The sequence below is a fragment of the Bactrocera dorsalis genome, chromosome 4, assembly GCF_023373825.1.
Source record: "Bactrocera dorsalis isolate Fly_Bdor chromosome 4, ASM2337382v1, whole genome shotgun sequence".
NCBI classification, from domain to species: domain Eukaryota; kingdom Metazoa; phylum Arthropoda; class Insecta; order Diptera; family Tephritidae; genus Bactrocera; species Bactrocera dorsalis.
In genome coordinates this window covers 773,183-789,145 of record NC_064306.1, presented here as the reverse complement: position 1 = coordinate 789,145, position 15,963 = coordinate 773,183, and the positions used below count along the sequence as shown (strand labels likewise).

General features: G+C 41.0%; 1 long non-coding RNA gene across 3 annotated transcripts in view; it reads left to right on the top strand.

The window, feature by feature from the left end:
- LOC105230391 (interference hedgehog) overlaps positions 1 to 15,963 on the top strand; it is a 79,945-nt gene that overhangs the window by 53,594 nt on the left and 10,388 nt on the right. For all 3 annotated transcript variants that reach the window (XR_007422715.1, XR_007422714.1, XR_007422716.1), the window contains one exon: positions 15,603 to 15,944. This is a non-coding gene — a long non-coding RNA (interference hedgehog). The remainder of the gene's footprint in view (positions 1 to 15,602; positions 15,945 to 15,963) is intronic.

Here is a 15,963-nt window from a genome sequence, read left to right as displayed (position 1 = left end):
GCCGCAGCGCCATAATGATGGCAATAAATGCAATAATAACAATAAAAATCACATTGTTTGCGCTCACAAGCAAGAATCGCTCTACTGCGAAATTGGCATGTGCAACAGCTTAAATTAAATGTTGCATAGTGCGATAGCGCTTGGCGATTAAACGTGTGTGCAACGTGTATATCGGCGGCCAGCAACGCGGCAGCGCGCTGAGCGGCAATTTGCAGTCGGCGCCCAGAAGTGTACAACAACAGTGCTAGTTGTACGTAATGATGATGATTTCAGGCAACATTTCCTGAAAATTTACAACTTTAACAAATACTGAGCCACAGCGGCTGCAAAAATTTCAATTATATGGCCTTGGACTTATCGACTTCTTGGCTGCCACAAGCAGGCAGCCCTTTGCAGCACGGCAGCTTGCAGCTGCGCTCACATTCACTGCATATTTATGCATGAAATTAACTCTTAAATTATAGTTGAGATTTATAAACAACATTTCTTCCACGGATCAATAGCCGAGTTGTGGTTTTACTGGGTCTACATTGCCCAAATACTATGGGTAGTTCGTGTATTTCTTCAGCTCACTACACCAGCCTGGCTTTGCTGCTCTTTGTCCAGCGTTAACTGACTGTTTCGTTAATCTTTAGCTTCTCGAAGCTTGACAAATTACGCTAATTAATTAAATTCCGTAAACCGGTTAACTGCTACCGTTATCAAGGTAGGCAAAGATACTAGCAGGCTCTTTAGAATGAAATGTTGCTGAAAGCTTGCGAATTTATTGTTGTCGTAAAGCTAAAAGTTTATAACTGGGTAGAAAGCTTTAAGGAGAAAGGCATCCATTTGATATGTTTGACTGAAACCGAAGTCCTAATATTTTTATACCCTTAACAGTGTATGTTAAGTTTGCCACGTAGTTTGTGTTTTTTAATTCAACGCAAGAGCTCTTAGAGCTATAATCAGCGACTTCATATGAAAAAGTCGTACGACGACGTGATCATTTGTAGTAACTGTATTGAGTGAGAAGGTGGGGTCAAGATTATACAAGTACATATGTGGATTCTAGTTTGGATATCAAACAGCAGTTCATGATATACTATAGGTGAATATTTTCAGTGAAGCACGACGCCAACTATTTGGTTAAAGGGCTAGCTCGATTTAAGCAGAGATTTTCAAAGAAAGTGCGTGGTTCGTGGAACACACTTCTTCTCTGTCAAACTCAGGTTAGTTGAGTTGGTTCAACAGTGCATTCAGCCGCTGCCGACAGCAGCCGAGTGTGTTTTTTGACACTCTTCTCGTTTTTTCACGAAATTCGCTGCAGAAAGTGATTTATTTGCAGTCAAAACTACAGTTTTGTAGAGTCTTCTTTTGCCTCACACTCTCTTCAAGACATTATAAATGCGTGAGGTGTCTAATTATGATTATTAAGCTTACATGTGTACATATGTAACTTTTACTTGTACACACGCACAAAAAAAACTAGCCAAGCAATTATGAGCTGTGAGAAATTAACTTGTAACTCCGCAAATCAACTCTGCGCCTTGTTAATTATGAAAATATTTGTGTTTTAAAATAAACACACGCACCTCACAATCATATTTTGCAGTTTTTGTGGGTCCAGCAATGTTTTATTTCATTATTATTTGCCGCTCACTCTACCGCTTACGCCGAAATGATTTATTCGCGTACGCAAAAAGCTTAATTGCTTATAGTTTCTTGGTAATAGAAACTCAATTAGCCGAGTTCAAAGTGTTGGTGGCAAGGTGTGAAGGGTTCAGGCGTCAGTTCAGTTGGTATTTGACTTTCTGCTGCTCTTAAACATACATATATTTTAGTATAGTATTTTAGCATGCTCTTCAATTTTCTAGCTCGTAGAAACTAAAACAGCGCTTTAGCTATAATTTGCTGTGGAAAATAACGCACATTCTTTCCTTGGCTTGTGGATACAAATTAATTATATGTATATTAACCCAGACAGGTTCAAAGCGGCAGACTAATGGCAGTGAAACAGCAGACAACAACACATACTTAAAAGTATGCTAAAAAGAATAGAAAAAAATATTCTAAAACGAATACAAAAAATTAGTAAACAATTAAAAAAACTAAAACATTTGAAAGCCTGCCGTTAAGCGTTAAAGTCCAACTGCAAAAAAATAGGCGGTTTATGGTGCTTTTTTCCTTAGAATCTGCCCAGTTATTACCGCACAAGTGAAGATGCTGCGAATAATGATATACTTTACGCCAGTAATAACTACTCTTGCATAATAATAAGATGAATTATGCGAGCACTTCCTGCTTTTGAAAAAGCTTTTGAATTATTTTTAAACATATCACAGACATATTGGGAAGTCGAAAAAGTCTTTTCGCATTTTTCAATAGATGTCATTGCAGTCCCAATGTATAGTTACAACATGTCTTAGCCAACTATTTAAAATATTCATTTAGAATAAAATAAATATTCATTTAAAATATCTTAAATTTCGTCTAAATGTCTTAAGCACACACTAAAGTTTGTCTGCAATATTTCTTGGTGTCACTGCACATCCTTCATTCATCGATTCGTCCATTCATAGCTTATGCGCAGTTCATTCAGCTATTTTTCAGTTATTTTTTAATTCGTTTCCTTTAATTAACTCATACCGTTGGCTCATGCCGCAGTCTTCGTCCAGCGTTCTGCAGCATCCCTTCACCTTGCCATGCAGTCGCCAACTAGCTGCCTGTGCTCTGCAGCTTATAGCCGCTTGCATTCTCGCACGTTCCGCGCCAACTGTTGCCCGAAGGCCGTTTCATTGATGCTTTCAACGTGTGCAACACAGTACCCTTCCTCAGGCCGACTAGGTTCCATTTCACAGTGCAATTTCTTCACAATCATTAAGCAATTTCCGTTTGTGGCAATCATAGTATGCCGCAGTCAATGGTAACCCTTTGGCGCAATGTTGCCAACTTGAACTTTAAGCTAACATATTTTATGCGGTAGGTTCAACGCGGAAAGTTGTCCAAGTTTGACCTTGCCAAGTTTCAGCACCCTTTTATTTCCTATTTTATTAAGCGACCATTCCCAGCCATAAAGTACTTCCTCTGCTGCTCCAGCTCATTGCTCAATTTGCGCTTTTTCGCTTTCAACAACTTTTCACTGCTCCTCAGCGGGGTGCCTCTCGATTGGCTACAGTTATGCTTCTAACACTTTTGTTAATTAAATGCCAACATGACGAAAGCGCTGTAGGCTATAAACTCGGCTGCGCGATGTTGCAAGTTCAGCTACAAAAAGACAGCAGGTGTTGACGTAATACCAGCAGAAAAGGAAATTACAACTTTCAGCGCAAATAAACTGTTGATAGAAGTTGGCAGAGCTAGCATTTCGTTGTAAGGTAGCTTGGCTCGCTTGAAATTCTCAGCAGGTTTATGTTTGGTAAAATAGTCGAAAGGGTGTCAATAAAGGCTAAGCATTTGCTGAATTAATTTGATTACTTAATCGATCATAAATTACCGCTTCGACTTTTATTCATGTTAGAATGTTATCAATAGCACAATATTACATTTTCAGTTGTCTGGATATATAAAAACGCCATCACTTTGCTAACCCTACTCTTCTGAGCTTAATTTTTTGCAATATCAGAATACGACTTAGCTGTGCAAAACCAGATTTCTACTAAAATTCGGTTTCATTGAACTTTTGAAAGGCTTTGGTCCATTCAACACTGATTTCTTTAAGCTTTTTTAATTGTACTCTGTTGTTGTTATTGTCATTGATGTCTTCTGTTTACCTGCTGTTCCATTGACTCTTTACTCATTTGATTACCTGTCATTATATATCAAATGAGCCAATGGCCGTTTGCTGTTTCATCTGCTTGCTGCGCGTGTCAGTTTACAAGTTGTTCAACATCGGTTTTTTAGATTATTTATGTGATTTTTATTTATGTTCTTCATTGTTACATTTATCTCTACTATATTCTTAATACTTGCAGTTTGTTGTTGTGGCATTTTATTAATTAATTTATTAAATATTACTCTTTCGCCGAAGACTCCACACTTGCGCAGCTTCTGTTTGTAGTTCGGGGTCGTGTACACAGTTTAAATGCTTGATTTGCAAATTATTGCTTCATTCATAAACGTCTTTGAGAATTGTAGACAGAAACTTCAAATCAACTGATTAACATTTATATCGACACTTTTCACTTCACACACAAAAGAGATAGCTGATAATTCGCTACTCGTCGGTAACACAGCTAGATGGGTCAGTTAGGGTCAGGCTGTTACCGAAAGCTTAGCTTGCGATGTGAAAGCTGCTAAAACCAACAAACAGCCAGTAAATAGGACTAACAGCAAAAAGTGTTAGTGAAGCTAGCTCTGAGTACTGGTATATTACCTAGTAGTGACCGTGCTATTAAAAAATAAATAATTTGGAAGAAATATAAGTGAGCTTTCCCAATTAAGTGAAAGCTTTAGCTACAGGTTTTATTTATTAAACATATTTCGAGTTCTATAAGCTCTAAGTATTATGTTTCGAACAGTTGAAAATCTCGTAGGTGAAGCTTTCGTTGAGCTTTTATAGTCAGCTTTGAAATCATAGATATTAGTGAAAGCTTTTATGGCGTAGTGACCATATCACTCAAAAATAAATCATTGGAAAGAAAGAAATATAAGTGAGCTTTCACGATGAAGCGAAAGCTTTATGTAGAGGTTTTATTTATTTATATTTGTATTTGTATACGCTCTAAGTGTTTTGAACAGTTGCAAATATCGTAGGTGAAGCTTTCGTTGAGCTTTTATAGTCAGCTTTGAAATCATCGGCATTATTGAAAGCTTTTATATAGCTCTTTTATACTTTGCACTGCTAAATATTAATTTTGAAACTTAAAACGAAACGACTACAACAAAAGCTCCCTAAAAAGCTTTACCTGTAATATAAGCTTTGTTTTGCACATTTTTGGCATTCTATGCATCATTTATAGGGTTGAAGTCTTTAAGCGCTCTTGCTTAATAATTGTAATAATTTTCTTAAATATTTGGCACCACACGCTCTGTTTCCCACCACGCAAATTGCCAAATCGTTGACTCAAAAGGCCACAACAACACACGGTGTCCATTTATCTTGCAACTCATTTGCACTTTACTGCCAAAATACTCATTTATTTGGCTTGGCATAAAACACAGAGAAAATTAAGCAAATAAACTAACATGAAATACGCCAAACACCTACAATCTTGCCACAATCGCCGGCAGCGGCCAAATTAGTTGCTACACAGATCGAAGAATTGGAGAATAAAAAATAAATAGCAAATAAATTGTCGATTTTCACAAATTGAAATCTGCCACCACTCACGCTTCGACAGCCTTCAATAAGCTATAAATGCAAAAATCGCATTGCCAACTATTTGCGACAACAAAACCAACGACAAGCAAGTGCCACGGCAGCTGACGGCGGCGATGTACCAAATATGCGGCGGCGCATGAGTCATCGTCTAGCAAGCGAGCATTAGTAATGAAAATGGCCACGGCGACGAGAACGTCCCATAACTACGCCAGCAGCAGCAACAACAACAGCAAGAGCACATCAAGTGCTGAGGAGAGCTGCGGCGTGCATGTGCCGCCCAACAAGGCCACAGGCGCTGGCAACTGGCCGAGCAGCGGCGGCTGCAAAGTGTGCAATTTATTCAATAAATAAAATAAGTTGTTGTTGTATTATCGTTGAACGAGCTGTTGTAACGGCATTAACGTGTGTGCGTGTTGCGCATTTGTGGCAGTAACTTGTTAGGTTTGCCACATACACATGCAACGTAATTCTACGTAAATTGGTAGCAACATTTTTGTGTTGCAGCAACAAATAGCAACGCGAACATGCAACAAGCAGAAATATACTGCGAATTATGCTGAGGAATGCAATAAAGGATGAAGCAGTGATCTGCGCGTGTGCAACTGAAGCGTGTTTGTTGCCATTGTGTGGCATAAACAGCGCACTTGTTGCTGCCACAAAGCCAAGACGAGCTACGCTTAAGCCCAAGACGCGCATGTGGGTGCGGGGAAGCATTGTTGCCACAGCCCATCTTAAATGGCAATGATCTTGAGTTCTTGCAACAACAGCATACATGCCGTGCTGCATGCAACACGGAAATCTGCACGGCTTTGGCGTAGGCTGTGAACGTTTCCCCAACAACTTTGGTGACTTCTTCTGTTGTTGTTAGTATTGCTATGGGCGATCTCCTCTCTACAACGTTTCCACTCACTTTCGTAGACTGTGACTTTGCATGCGCCTGAATTTCGTCAGCGTCACAGCTTCATGCTAGCACACACACCCTAACGCAACAAATGTCAATGCCACGTGAGGAGTGAAGCAGCCAGAGAAGCTAATCTTCATGTTGTTGTTGTTGTTGCGTTTTAGCGCTATAAAAATATTTGTGCATCGCAAGCACAGCCGGCCGAAGGTGCAGCAATGCGCATTGTGTGCGAATGCGCGCTCTGCCGTTTAGGTGCAACAATTTGCGTATTCAGCCACATTTCTCAGTTATGTTGCACACACTAATTTATGTAGACTAGCTAACCAACAACTAAAAATGCGCTTCTCTACAACAACAAGTGTAAAAACGCAAAAACCGAAACTGTGTACATTGGTAAACGATGTGGCATGCCGCAAAATTCAGTTAATGTATTTGAAAGCTGCTGCTTAGCAAGTGGCTGTTTGGAAAATGTTACTTGAGCATTTTGCGCATGCGCAGTAAATGATTTAAAGTGAATTGAACTTCGTGCTCAGCTCATTTGCGTTGTCAATCGGTCTTCGTGGAAAGCTTTTGTTGGCAGTAAGCATATGCAAACTGTCAAAATGTTGTAAAGCAAAACTTGTAGGGAAAATACGTTAGGCGAAGCAGTGTCAACGTTGAAGGAGGGAAGTAAACTGTGCTGGTTGTGGCTTTTTGACAGGCCGAAGATTTAATTAGAAAAAAATACCGGTGTAATGATGTGACGGTGTTACGAAGTGTTCCCGATGGTGAAAATTATAGTCCAAAGTGATCGCTTGGGAGAGAAGGAGCTGTTTTACGGAAGGATCAAAGATTACGGGAGGTTGGTAGTGGGGTGCACTGCCGGGAACTTTCCATTAGTTTCAATTTTAGGCTTCTGACTACTGCAGCGTCTTCCAAGCGGAGGTGGCTGTCATAAAGATAGCAGTATCCCCTTTAGAGTGATGACTATTCATCAATCCGACTAGTAGGACAGCGACATTAATCTTGAGTTCGCTGATGAGCTTGCTAGGACAGCCACTTCACAGTCGATAGCAGCGGAATGGGAACGGGTAGGAGCTCGTTTGGTTTCGTGAGGTCTCCGACTAAATCAACAAGCACTGGTCGACTACCAGCAGCTGTGCAGTCGCAAGGCCCAGAAAGTTCAGGAAACTCTTCGCTCTCAGCAATACCTCAGCGATACCGAAAATTAAATGCGCTGAACATGTCTGAATCAGAGGATTTTAAACTTTCTAGACCTAGAACAGAACATATCTTCATATACTACCTTCAATAGTACATTAAATTCAATTAAGTCCTCCTATAAAGCGTGTAAAGCGTAACATTTTCCCTCCATTCGAGCTCCTATCTTTCGTTCTTTATTTATGCGCTTTAAGTGAAATCAGAAATCAGATAAAAAGTCGAAAAAGAAATTGAGCATCCAATTAAATTGCAGCGTTGCAAAGCTGAGTGGCGACACCGCCCAGGCGCGCAGCCAATCGGTCGTTGGACCAACCGACCGCAGCAGTCAATACCATGCCACAGCCGTGCAAAATCAGAGCGCAAAAAGAATAGAAGCCAATGCTGGTGCATGCAATGTCCTCGCGCTGCCACTCCTTGCTTTTTTGCCAATATAATTTGCAACTTTTTACAGCAACGCTTTAAGTTTTGCTCTTGCCTTATGCTGACATGTTATTCTACTGCCCAGCTTGCACTCGAACGCGAAAAGTTGCACAGACCTGTCCGAAGGCGCAGACAGCGCGCATAAATAAATGAAACGCGTTGAACGCGTTTCGTTGTGCTCAAAACCCCGACAAAAACCGAAAATGTTGGCGTGTCCGCGGCGAACGTTGCAACGCGAAGGGCTATGCATGGGAACGAGGCACCAGCGCTGTGGCAACAGCTGCCGAAACGTCAAATGGGCGAGTGAACAAGTTCGATTTTTACTATCGAAAGGAAAGCAAAAGGAAAAGGAGAATGTGCACAAAACGAAGAAAAAGCATCAGCACAGAGCAAACATGCATGTGAATGTGCGCGCACATGCAGGATACCGCCGGTGGCCAGCAAAAAAAGCTACCCAGCAGCTTGGTCAGACCGGGCGCTACTTGCCACATAAGTGCTTTTGCTCTGCTTGCGCAGCGCTCTTGTCGCGCCTGCTGCGCATCTTGCACCGTAAGGTGGTAGGCACGCCGTGTGTGAGGCCGCTTGTGGAATGTGGCTTACACCAGTCATTCTCGTTGTCCGTTTGCGCTTGCTGCAGTGCTCGTAAATGTTGTTGTTGCACATTTTTTGGCCATCTTTCAAACCACTTTTTAATGTTCTACTAGCTGTTGCGCAGTGCCGACGAATATTTGGTGGCATATTTAACTACGAAACTGCATTTTTCCACTTCCTGCTTCTGTTAGCAGTGAAATGAAAGTTTTCGCGTGGCATGTGGCAAGTTGCAGTAAAAATTTAATATACAAACGTGCAAAAATGCAGTGCCACACTAGGTTATGGCAAGTTGAATTTCGGTGGCAACCAAAAATGGTTGCTAGTGCCACAGCGCGTGGCATGCCGCATTTGGCTGTCGTGGCAAGTAGCGAAAATTTGCATTTCTCTGCGCTTACAAATTAGCGCATAAGCAATGTGCAGCCAATTCGGCAATGCCATGCGCGGCACGCCACACAACGCCGACTAACAGGCACTGCGGCACGCACGAGCGGTTAACTGCACATGCAATGCCGTGCCACACTTGCAATGCAAATACGAAAATGAAATTGTACAAGAGATGTGCTGCTTATTGCAGTTGCCACTGCGTAACTAACGTAAGCACGCTGGCTGCATGCCACAGAGCTTGGCTAGTGGCGCCCAGTGTGGGCTGTCTGCGGCTTTTGCGGTGAGCGGGCAACCGCTTGCTTGTTTGCTGTTTTTTCATGTATCCTGTCTGTCTGTCTGTCTGTCCCATTGCCAGCAACCTCATAACCACTTGTGGCATGTGCTGTTGGTTGCGTGTGGCGCGCATGCTTGCAACAAGTTTCCCCCTTCAAGTCCTGATCTTCCTGCCTTTTATTACTGCTTAATTGCAGCTAAATGTGCGGAATAATTGCAATGCGGCGGTGGCGACTGCCAAGGAGGGACAAATCTTTGCGGTTTTGCAGCAGCAAAATTCAATTATGTTGCATGCAATTGTGAGATAATAGATTTTGCCGAGAAGTGTTTACAGATCGATGCAATTAATTTTAATGTGCCAAACGAAAAAATCAGCAAATGAGATTTTGTAACTGCAGCAAAAATGGGGCGTGTTGCAAGTGGCGAACTTATCAAAGTTTACAGATTTCTTGCTAATACCTCATTTGTAGAGCCCACCTGTGACTTATAAGCGCGCCATGCCACGCCAAGTGGCAGTCGAAAAAACCAATTAGAGAAACTATGCTTTGATCTTGTTGTTTTTATTGGTGTTGTGCGCAAAGCCTGTCAGTTCGCACAGCGACAGCAACATGCCACAGCCGCGCATAGCTTGGCCAGTTGGGCAGGGCCTGCCGCATGGCTTGATTTACGTGCACAGGGCGCAACAGGTAATGGACAACAAAAAAGCAACAACAACAAGCGCACTGAGCGCATGAATAATGCAAAAGTGCTTTAAAGGTCGCAACAGCAGTAACAGCAACACAATATAAAGAATGCGGGCAATAAAAATTAATAACCAAACATTAAAAACATCGAATATCGCTTGCAACAGATATAAACACACGCGACACAGAGAGGCGCACACACGCGCTTATTTGTGCAGACACTCAGCGTGCGACTGGTGTGACTTTTGTTGCTGCTTTGGCCATGTTTTCGCTCTTCATTTTTGTTGCTGTTAATTTTTATGCTGCGTCCGCTGCAGCGCATTCCATTTCAGCCTCGCGAAAGAATTCACATTTATTTTAACGCATTCGCTGTCAATAAAAGGCTGCCAAAGAGCGCCAAAGAGGAGCAAAGGCGAAGGCGCAGCCGAAAAAAGGCCGCGAAAAAAGTGAAAAATATGCCTGCGATATTAATAAAAGCATGCGACAACAACAGCAGCAACAGCAACAACAGCAGTGATGGCAATAAACAACTGGGGCTGTGTCGGTCTGGGCGGCGATGGCAGAAATTAAATGGCACCGGCAAACATGCCAATGTCTGGCGGACGGCAACAACGCCAACAACAGCAACAACAATTGCAATTAAAAGGTCCAATAAAAAGGCACGACCGCCATAGCAATGAGTGATGCGATAACAATAACATCAACAACAATAACAACAATGAAGCTGGCAAATGCTGCGTCAAAGTCGTAATCAACGCTTTAAACGAGTTTTTAGTGACGATGCACAGCAGATGTTTGGAATTTCAGGCGCAACAAAAAGTGGCACCAGCGAGCAACCGGAGTGTGGAAGTGCTGTAGCAGCAGGGAGTCGGCCAAACGGAGCCACCACAAGCGCGCTTCAAGTGGCTGAAAGGAACTGAGAACAAGTGGCGGCACGGTAAGGTGGTGTGGAGCGCAACTTTCGTTTACTGCTCTTAAGGACACCGCGCTTAAGGTTGCTGCTGGCGATTTTGTTAATTTTCCAAAGCAGGAATGGCTGTTGCACTGAAGCAGAGGAAAAAACTGTAAAATATAAGTTGAAGTGTGGAGCAAAGAACAGGTAAAGTGTGGAAGAAACAATGGGCTAAGTGCGGAGCAAAGCACAAACTGCCTGGCAAAGGTAGCGCGGTAAAGCAAACAGCAATCGATTGGGCAGTGCGGTGGCACTGACAGTGGCTGCCCAGACAACGACGACAACAACGCGCCGCAGCACTTCATCAATTTTTATGACTTTTAAATGTTATGCAGGTCCAAGATGCCAAAGTACTTTGGCAAATAACAAAACAGCAACACATAAATGTCGAAAGTCCTCGCACATATTGAAAACCAGAGTAAATTGGAATGAGTCTGTAGCAAGTAAATCTTTAAACGAAATATGTTAGCAACTCAAGACTGCGTATAACGGAGGTCATCTCTTTTTGTATGGTACATTGCCACTTTTTAAGGTTAACCTTAATGCTACACAGAGCCAAAAAAAAACGTTGCAACAGCAAGCAGTATCTTGGTGAGAAAAGAACGGGTGCAAAATTTCAGATCGATATCTCAAAAACTGTGCAACTGGTTTGTATATATACAGTTAGACGGACAGGCAGACGGATATGGCTAAATGGACTTAGCTCGTCACACTGATTATTTCAATATAAGCTCTTTAGGGTCTTTAACCTTTTTCTTCTAGGTGTTACAAACTTCGTGGCAAACTTTGTAGAGCCTGTACAGTGTATAAAAACGAAAGATGGTTCGGCGAGAGATTTAAAAACTGCATGATTCGATCCGTTTAAAAATATATTTAAAAATAATAAAAGCAAAAGTGGCAATTTTTACAAAACTTACCGTAAAACTCTCACTTTTAGAAATTTCTGAACACTTTCACTTGCACCATGAAAATTGCAACAAAAGGATTTGATGATAGGGCTCAAACATAATTTTTGACGATTTTACACTTTTAACGATTTCTGATGCACATTTTTCTAAGGCTTGATGAAAACGCTATAATGATTTTGTAACTGTAAATAAAAAATATAAGTATTTAGTCAGTAAATGAATACAAGTTTTCTGCAATAAACTTAAAAATCCATAAAGTAAAATATAAAACACAAAAAAATACTTTATAAACAAACTCTTATGTTCTGGTATTATTTACCACTTTTTGGACACAATCGTAAAAATATTTGCAGTTAGGTGGCAGCTATTTGCAGAAAATTTCTTACAAACAACACTGAAAACATTTCCTCCGAGAAATTTTGCAAAGAAAGTAATCAAAAAGTTACAAAAACTAAATTAAAATCTGCATTGCAATAAATTATAATGGTCCAAAGCACTAAAAGTTGGTAGCTTAAAGTCAAACAACTGCCGTCCTGCGTCCAGCGAAGGCACGCTAGTCATTTGTTGTGGCAAGCTGCATTGACATACTGCCACTTAACGACGCAGAAAATAAATAAAACGACAAAAAAGAGAAAACAAAAAAGTTAACAAAAGTGGAAAGGGAGGAAGCAATAAAATTGGCCAACAAAGCACTTAAAGTATGCGAAAGTAAAAAAGCCGAAATGCATTATAAAGACGGTTAATGAACGTGCGGCTTTTCGAAGCCAATAACAATGAGGTAGAGAAAGAACCAGACCACTTTCAAACACTAAAGAATAATGACGGCCCATTAACGATGCACGCCTTGATATGCGGCGCGTCGCGGTCCCCTTCATATGCGACGAGCTGGACCACGCATACACACCATATATCAGTCAAAGGATGTGCCACATCAGGCGAATCAACACCAAAAACAACAGCAACATATTAGTTGGCACTTACGCCGCTTTTTGGGTAAAAAGAAAGTATAAAAACGGTAGCGAAATGAGATCAAGGGACGTAAAGTGCTAGTGGCACAGCCTCTAATGCAAAAACAACAGCAAGCGCATTCAGCCCTCTCAGAACCAATAATAACACACAGACGACGGCGAGCAGGTAGCACACAGCAATTTTTCAGTACAAAAACAACAACCGTCGCACACACGTCATATCAAGCATTCGCATTTATAAATCCCGCTGATGTGGCATATCAAAAGCGTTGAATGATCGCGTCGTGCAGCCATCAGTGCACGTCGAATGCCAATCGCCGCCGCCGTAGCTGTTGATTTTGCCATTCACCGCCGCACCAAATTGTTGCGGAAAAGTTGTAATGCAACAACAAAAAAATATCAGTAATAACTACCATTCGACTGGCCGTAAAAAGCGTATGCTCTTGCGCAGCTTCTACACACTTCGCATTTACTATGTCACTCATCCTGCCACATGTGCTTTGATCGAGTGGTGCGCTCCATTTTAAAAGGAATTTTACCTTTACGAACACCGCCGTTGCGCTAACGTTGCAGACAATAACCTACTGCGTCAACGCAATCTCATCAAAGTTGTTCGCTCGTTTCGAGTGCTGGCGTGCAGAGCCGTTTTTGCGCGGCTGTAGGGTGCGCAAACTACAGCTTTGCTACCTGCCGCAATTGGTTCAACATAAGGACAGCCGAGCCAAATTGCAAGCTTGACATCATCAAACCGTCTGATGTGGTGCGCACAAAACAACGCCATGCATCGAAGTGTATCTACACATCGTTCATATAGCTGTGTATGTATGTATGTACGTGCATAGTATGGCTCATAATATACAACTCTTCGCTGTGCTAAATCTGCATACAATTGCGCTGTGCGAAACAACAATCGTCGATATCCAAACCGATCTTATCCATAACAGTGCTATCCGTGCAAACATGTTCAGGTTGCCTTGGCCGCGATGCATATCTCGTTGCGCATGCATCCCTGGGGCGTTGATGTGTTGAAGTGCTCACACAAGCGTTATTGTATCAACTGCTGCATAAGTGTATTCACTTTTATGAGTATGACTACGGCGTTTGGCGTGCTCCTAATATATTACGAGCGATACACATCCATTGCATAGCCAGAAAAACGGGGGCATTGTTGCCGATCTTCTGAATTGGTCTTCATTAGCTAAAAAAAAATTTATTAATTACCAATCTTTATAAACGGAAGTTAAACGTGTCTGTGCTATTTCCGCATCCTCAAATTTGAAATTCTAACACTGATTTTTCAACAGTGAGTTTCCAAATGTTGATCATTATTTTCAAACGGATTTCCATTAGTTCTGTTTCAAATATAAAAACAGAAAGTATTTATATTCACAATCAAAAATATAAAGCCATATTCAATTACCATAACACAACAGGAGAATCTATTGCTTTTCTTAACGCCTTCGCTATCAGTTAGTGAAGTCCTAAACCAGCAATGATTGATCTTTTGGCAAACAAAAAACGCAAATGCCTGTGCACATGTAGTTATTTATGTAATGCATATTCATGCTTACATGTGTAAATATGCATGTACAATGTAATGATTACTTTGGCCAATCAGCAAATGTGTGCCCGCTGTAGCAATGTGCATCCATAAACGAAGATATTAAAAATTCTCTAAATTCGCATATGTATGTGTGTATATATCCTGTTTAAGTAAGCATTTAATGTTTTTTCCGTTCCAATTGCCACAACTTACCGGAAATTTGAGTTTTTTGCGCATTGGACCTCAGCGTCCACTCATGATCTTAACCCGCACTAAAACGCGCCCGAACGATTGAAATTTAATTTCCCAAACACACTTTCGCACACGCACTACACTAATAACACATATTTGTATAATTATATTCACTTTATTTGACAAAATTCATAAATTTTAAATCCTGCACACAAATTTTAATTCTTCCGCGTAATTTCGTCAAATTCGAACTGTCAAAGTGGAGGTTGCCATACAAACGCCAAATTTTTCGGTGGTGTAAAATGAAAATGTTCGAAATGCGTTAAATACATGTAAACAAATTAGAAAACAGTGTTTGTTGTTTTTATAGAAAAATATTAAAATAAAATAATACTCGTATGCATTATATATTGGGTAAAAATGGTTGTAAAATGATTAAGGAAATATACTTTTTCAACAGTCTGGTGCTTCGCCGGCGACAGTTCATCGAATTTCGTTAATTCGAACACAACCGGAATTTAAACAAGACATAGCAAATAAATATTACTCTATTAATAAATACGAAGTGTTTTCATGTGCAAATTAGAAAACGCCTTTAAATAATAAGAAGGGAGTGGTGTAAATGGAAGGTTTTCTTGTGTCTTAACTTTAGTGGCTTTGAAAATTGTTTCGTGAATTGTGTTTGTGTTGATTTGCTTCTTTTAAGGTTACCTGCTGTGCGAGCTTGGAATCTCATTTAACCTGTTACATCAATACAGAATATTTATTGCCCAAGCTATTACTGCAGGACTAATCACTTATCGTTGCCGGTTCTACAACCTGAGTCAGAAAGAAGTTATAGCGGCGATAAATATTGAAAAGCGAATGACTGCCTGAAACTTTAATCTTCATTTGTCCAACCCATGCGATTCGCAACTCGGAATCAGTGGCTTGTCATTTGTAACAATTGGAATGCTGTATATGGCAGCTGGTGGCCAACAGAAGAGTTGCATATGATCGATTCTGTTTTTATGCGCTCGTAACAAGTTCGTTTAGTGGGGTAAAAACTAAAATGAAGTTTATGTGCGTATGTCATGGCATCATACATACATACCTACTCTACTTTTGTAACAGCAGCAGCAAATGCATTGATCCTCCATTCGTGAACAAGCTGCGCATATATACTTTGATGTACATTGCAGTAGTGTTTAATTATTTATAAGGCACTTCCTCTATTAATTCATTCATCAATTCATTCGTATTTCATTAAATCTCTAAAAAATCGAAGTTTTTCTCTCTTTTATTTTAGCCTTATACATCCGGTTTTAGAGCACCAGTTTGGCGTTGGGCCATGGCGAATCACGCAACATTCTCATCTGCTGCAACATCAGGAATAACTGGCTCTTGGCAGCTGTCATTCTTGTTGAGTTTACTTATATGTAATCAACTAAAGCTATCCGCGGCATCACAATCCTCGTCACTGGGTGTACACATTGTGCGTTCTCCCGAATCAGCAGTGGCGCCCAAAGGTGATGAGGTTGTTTTTGAGTGCGAATTAAATTTGGCTCCCGACCGTTTGGAATGGCGGTTCCGTCACACCAGCGCACGTGCCACGGACGCTATGAACTACAATTATCTTCATGGCGGCGAGGTCGGTATCAATGACCTTT